This window comes from Mastomys coucha, unplaced genomic scaffold, assembly GCF_008632895.1.
Source record: "Mastomys coucha isolate ucsf_1 unplaced genomic scaffold, UCSF_Mcou_1 pScaffold20, whole genome shotgun sequence".
NCBI lineage: Eukaryota > Metazoa > Chordata > Mammalia > Rodentia > Muridae > Mastomys > Mastomys coucha.
Genome location: NW_022196903.1, coordinates 42992110 through 42998590, shown reverse-complemented (window position 1 = coordinate 42998590; position 6481 = coordinate 42992110). Strand labels below are relative to the sequence as shown.

The window sequence follows — 6481 nt, the reverse complement described above, 5'->3', positions numbered from 1 at the left end:
AAGAACCCCTCTAAATACCCATTTCAGCATTGGCAGTCTTATTCACAGTGATGTTGCATAACAAGCCACAGAAAATCTAGTGTCACAAAATACAGCCATCTGTCACAGTGCCTGTGAATCTGCAGTTGGAATGTGAATTGAATGGTCTAGACTGGGCTTTTTGTCAACCAAAAATGGTGACATGTAAAGAGGCTCTACAGAGAAATGAGTTTGTTCAGGAACAAAAGAGAAATTAGAATCCAGGATACACAGGCTCTGACAACTCATAGGCAAATCCAGATGAACAGAGGAAATGAGGTTGTGTGTACTATTTGAGACAATTATCCAAGTATGAAAGTGTTGGTAACGAGGTGGTCTGTCCACCATTGAACAGGTAGACTCTAGACCAGCATCCACTCAGAATTTCCTGTGTAAGGTTTCAGTGGGCTTTATTCAAAGTTTAAGATTTAGAGAATCATTGTCACAGGTGGTGTGTATATGTGTGTGTGTGTGTGTGTGTGTGTGTGTGTGTGTGTAAGTGTGTATGAGACAGAGTCAGAGACACAGAGAGAACACTAAACATGGGATCATAAGAAATGAGGAGAGATGGAGAGGGTAATGGAACACATGCAATAAGAAAGCAGGAGGCACAACTAAGTAGTGGGGAAAGGAGAACACAGGAAAGCTCAGCAGGGTGTGGGGATGAAAACAGTATAATGACCCATGTATACAGACGCCATAGTCAAACCCATGACTTTGTATGTTAATGTCCCCCCAAAATAATTACTAAAAGCAAACAAGAACTCTTTCCCAATGTGATCTGGACCTTTACCTTGGAGAGGAGTCCCTTCCAACTTTGAACTTGTGTGGATTCTTACCCTGAAGAACACATTATAGTTTTCTTTGAAGCTTTATACTTTTCTTTCTTAACATAATTATTCATTCTTCTGAATACATTTCTGGACTTAATTATTAGGCTTCTGCCTTCAGGTTGTCTATGATTGATACAACCAATCAAGCTTGAAGGAGAGGACAGGAAGTGTCTCAGTGCTGAAAGAGGAGAGGAAATATCACAAAGCTCAAAGTATGGCCAAGGAGAGGGGAAGAGTCTGGCAGATGTGAACCTGTTACTTCTCAGTGGGGCAGAGGAGAGAAGGGTTGACAAGGTAGGATTAGGGAAGACATTCTAAGTGAAGATAGCCCTGAATCAACAAAGCAAAAGGGGTACCAATAGGGGGCACCTGGATTTGAACCAGGGACCTCTTGATCTGCAGTCAAATGCTCTACCCCTGAGCTATACCCCCATGGCCTATAAATTACTATAATTAGTATCCTTTACCTGAGTGTAATACCATTAGGCATTCCCTGCAAAGCAGTCCCTGCAAGTTCCTAGATTCATTATATCCAAAGCCTTGTGTGTCTTTCTTCCATTCACCTTCTCCATCTTGTTTATTTCCAGCTTTTCCCCTGTGGCATCACTCTTACTTCCAAGATGCAACCACCCGTCCTGCTAGAACATCGTGATAAACTAGAACTGTCAGCAGGCAAAGGGCAGCCCTGCAGGAGACTTAGTGAATAGTCAAGTCCTGGACTCAGGACCATTAATTTGACTGAATTAGCCCTTTGTTTTACATAATTATTTATAGTTTAAGATGCAGGACCCCGCCATTAATCCAATGGGAATGGTAATTAAAAACCCAGTCAATGCTGATAGCAGAATAGCCAAGATGAAACAAGAAAACAGAAACTGGATCAGAAATTTCTGATCCCCACACCCCCATCTCAGTCTCCCCCTCCTTCCCTCCCTCCCCCTTTGTGTGGTTTTCCCCAACTACAGAAAGCTTTTTTTTCCTACTTACTCCTGATCAATTAGCATAGAAATAACAGGTTTCTCCCAAAGCGGTATATACTCCCCATTTCAGTTTCATGAGAAATAAGCCTAAACCTCTCTGGTTTGGCAGACCACTTCGACAAGGCACCTAACTGCTGTTCTAATTCAGAAATGGAAACGTTTAACACCTCTAGGCCCCGACCAGCCTGTCTGCTCAGTTCCTTGAAGTTCGTATCCCCATGATAATGGCTGGTATGCCTCTGGCTGTGCAGCAGCTGTGCCTACCCTGACCAGGAGTCGGGTGAGACTGATGCAGCTTTTTTCCATTTGTCATCCAGGGTCTATATTAAAATGTATTCTCCCTTCTTTCCCATTAAATAGGATACCTGGGGAAGAATGAAGACCAAGACCCATAAAAGGGGTGTCTCAGTTTAGAAAGCATCAGAAGAGGCACATTAAACTTAGTGCATGCCCACCGAGTAGTTTCAGGGGCCCAGCAATATTGCTGTTGTCCAGGGTTCACCTGTATGTAGATTAGTAGGCATCAGAATAAGGGGAATGGCCTAGGTTCAAGGTTTTGTGTAGTAGACAAGTTCCAGCCCCTTTCAATTCCTCTAATGTTAATTTGAGCTGCCCCATTCACAGTGAGTTTTGTTGGTCAATGGTCTGTCTGGTTAGTTCCTGTCTCTGTGTAGGACAGGGACTGAAGGCTTAAGCATAACCAGTAATCCTGCTTGATTACTAGCTGGAAATGATTAACTAAGTGGTGGAGCTTGTCAAGAGCAGAAAGTAAAGATGAGGATCCCTCAGCTTCCTCGACAGCAGGGGGTGGGACTCTAGCCCCCAGTGTGTTAAGTGAGGTAGTTTCTTTGGAGGGAAGAGTTGGTCAGGGCTCTGCCACAGGTTGATCTTTGTTAGGACTCAAAGGTCTGGGGAAGGGGAAGAGGGTGACTTCTCCTGGATAGTAAATCTGTCCTTTCCTGTGGCACAGAATTTAATTCCCCAGATTCTCCCAGCTTCCCAAAGGCCAGAATATTTTTAAAGGGATGTCCAAACCTTTAATTTTATGGTCATTGGATTACATCCTAGTGTGTATTCCTTGAGAAGGGGCTTTGTGTGTGTGTGTGTGTGTGTGTGTGTGTGTGTGTGTGTGTGTGTGTTTCTAGGAGGCCTCTGATTCACAACCCCATTCTTTGCAATGGAAACTCCCTGTTCTTGGCAACTAGGGGGCCAGCCACATGACATAGAATTGTGAACTCTATATTCCTATCTCAAAAGTTAAGTACCCACATCCTCCCTTTCTCCAATTCAACCAAACACTTAAATTAGACACCTATGAACAAGATAGAGTATAGATTACTGATCTGTAGTCATGACAGCAAACACCTCCCCTTTTAACTGTCTTCCTTAACTCCCAGCTCCAGACTTGAAGGTGGTGGGAATTGGACCATGATCCTGTACTTATATCCATAGGTCAAAACACAAGAGTCTGGAGGAGGTAGAGGAGCAAGGGGTGGGAAAGCCCTGATGAAACCTTAATTTTAATGGGTCCATAGTCCAGGAGACAGTTCATTTGGTGGTGGTAGCCATGATTTCTGCTTTCTTGACATGGTTGTGGTGAATCCATGGTGTAATGCCCTCTTCCTGCACAGTCATAGAAGTGGAGAGAATCACCATGTAGGATTATTTCCAGTTTGGTTTCAGTGCCCCTTTGGCTATCTGCTTGACCCAAACAGTATCATTGGACTTGAACAAGGGAAAACTGATGGTGGACTCAGACCTCAGCAGGGTCTCTCAGACAATTGAGTGAAGAGCCTCTATGGAGGACTGAATCCCTCTGTAAAGAGAATTCTGGAGTTTTGGCTTCTTTAAAAAACACAATAATACTGTAAGAGTGTGTTTTCATTTTAACCCCAGGTGTGGGGTGTGGGCTGCTTCACAGCAGGTGACTATGATCTACCTCATGCTCTAGCTAAGGCGTGATTTTGCCAACTGCAGATAGTTTCATCAATTGTGTGACATTTGGAATCTGGGAACTTTTCAGAGAGTATATGTTTTACTTAGGGTTCTCATTGATATGAAGAGACCCCCATAGACAAGTCAACTCTTACAAAGGCAAGCATTTAATTGAGGCTGGTTTACAGTCATAGAGGTTTAGTCCATTATCATCATAGCAGGAAGCATGCAGCATGCAGGCAGACATGGTGCTGGAGAAGGAACTGAGAGTTCTGCATCTTGATTCAAAGGCAACCCAGAGACACTGGCATCCTCAGGCAGCTAGAAGAGGCTCTCTTCTACAATGGATGGAGCCCGAGCATAGGGGGAGACCTCCACAGCCTACCCTCGCAGTGACACACTTCCTCCCACAAGGCCACACCTCCGAGTAGTACCACTTCTTATGGGCCAAGCACATTCAAACCACCACAGTATACAAATGCTAGGGGCCCCAAGAGGCAGTGTAGGATGTTGTTGGTCATTCAAGGGGGTTGGTGCAGTTTTTTAGTAGTCATGCTCAAAGAGGAAAGAAATTAGATTCAGAGATCTATCTCTCTCTCTTTCCCCCTCTATCCTTACTCTCATATCTACTGATAGGGGGTGAAACTATGAGGATAAAGGATAGGGAAAAAAGAACCCACAAAGTAGCAAAGACCAGCTGCACCCCCACTGTGTGGGGTACAGCAGGCTCAAAGTAAAGCAAAGCAAAGCAAAGGGAAGGAGCTCTGCCTACCCTCGCTGTGCTCTAATGAGAATTTTGTTAGGGTTTTTTGTAAATATCCTGTTTATTCTTTCTACCTGCCCAGAACTCTGAGGTCTACATGCACAATAAAGTTTTCAATCTTGTCTAAAGCTTTAGCTATTAATTGAGAGGCTTTGACCATGAAATCCAGGCCATTGTTAGGGGGAGGCCAAATCAAACCACTTTCAGTCTTGGTGGGGAACACTTCTACCCACCCAGAATAGGTATCTGTTAAAAAAACAAAAAACAAAACAAACCAAAAAACTAGCAAGTAAGCAAGTACTCATATCCTCCCCTGGCAGGCCAGATCTCAATAAAATTGGTTTTCCAGAGTTTACTGGGGTGGGTATTCAGAGCCCTTCCTGGGTAAGGATTCTTGGTCTTGGGTTTACTTGAGCACAATACTAGCAACTGGCTGAGACACTGCATGTCAGGCTGTCTGGTCCAGATGTTGGTCTGCATGTCAGGCTATCCAGTCCAGATGTTTGTCTGGGTCCAGTCAACCTTGGTCTGAGCATCTCGGAAAGGTTGTGGCCCCAGATGAGTGGCCTAGTGAAGGTGAGTCACCAGCATCCTGCCAGTTATTTCTAAGATAATAATCTTCCTCTCTGACATCCTCCACCAATCTGTGGGTCCAAGCTATCGCTTTTCTTCTTTTTGCATCTTCTCTTTCCTCTTGGTTGTACCATGGAATGTCAGGCAACAATACAGGTTGGGACACACCACCAGAATATCAGAAGGACTTAGGCCTACTTGTTGGCCAGCCAGGTCAGCAACCCAGTTATCTCTTGCCTTGGGGGAGTCATTGTTTTGATGTACTCTGCAGTGGGTAGACAGCGGCTTATAGGAGAAGCCAAATCTAGGAAGGCCAAGGTTTTCTTCTGCTTTTAACATCCTTGTCCCTAGATGCTGGAAGCCCTCTTTTACTGTGGATGGACATGCTTGATAGCAAAAGCATAGTGACTGACTATATGTGGTGATGGACTTTACTCTTCCCCCATCTGTGTAACTTTAACTTTTTTCAAACCTTATTTTTAATGATGGTTCCTAAATGCTTTAACCTCCCTTGTAGCCTACCACCCACCAGAGGTAGTGGAAAAGAAAGGATACAGGGAGAAGTGGACCTGCTTAGAAAGGTTCTTTGGAGTAACTCTCGTCTGTGTTGTCTGGAAATCAGCAGTTCAGTTACAGGTTAGCAGCACCAGCTTGAGCCACTTCACAAACACTTCACAGATACACCAGCAGTCCAGTTTGGTAGAGTTGTGTTAGCAACAGCAGTGACACAACCTAGCAAAGACAGCCAGGCCTCAGCCTTTGCTCGAGTCAGCAGCAGGGACCAACAGGAACACCAGAAGTTCTCAGCTGTACCTCTCTCAGGGAAGCAAAGATCAGCAAAGATGCAAGACCCACAAGCCTTGTACAGCTAGCTGTACCAGTCCACTCAAAGTCAAATATAGGCTGACTCACTGGTCCAGGGGAAATGGAAAAGAAAGCATCTTTAAGATACAGGACTAGAGGAGACTGAGCAAACCGTCTGGATTTGGAACCATAGGAAAAATGATTTCAGTCCATTTATTTACCTCCCAGAGATCTAATAATCTGAGGTCCCTGGTTTATGGGCAGACAAGAAAGGTGACTGGGATAGGGTAAGGATATTAGCTTCTAACAGCCTCTTGGTAGGGGGAGTCTAGTGTACCAGTCTGACTGGTATGAAGTCGAACAGTCCTCTGAGGGGGGGAGTGAGTCTGGTTATAGGAGAGATAGAATAAAGGATGCAAGGGACAGGTATTAGAGGGCTGCAGGTCATTATCATACCAGCCCCAAGTGTATTTCTCATAGCCTTCTTATAATACAGTACTGTGGGAAGCAAAGTCACAAGCTAATAGAAACAGTTTTGCTAAGATATACACAAGAAATTTGTTCTCACAAAAAAA

At 44.3% G+C, this 6481-nt stretch overlaps 1 non-coding gene across 1 annotated transcript; it reads right to left on the bottom strand.

Annotated features, from left to right (window-relative positions):
- Nucleotides 1–1211: 1211 nt before the first annotated feature.
- On the bottom strand, nt 1212–1283 carry Trnac-gca. The gene has a single exon. It is a non-coding gene; the product is annotated as a tRNA-Cys (tRNA).
- Between the last annotated feature and the right edge of the window lie 5198 nt (nt 1284–6481).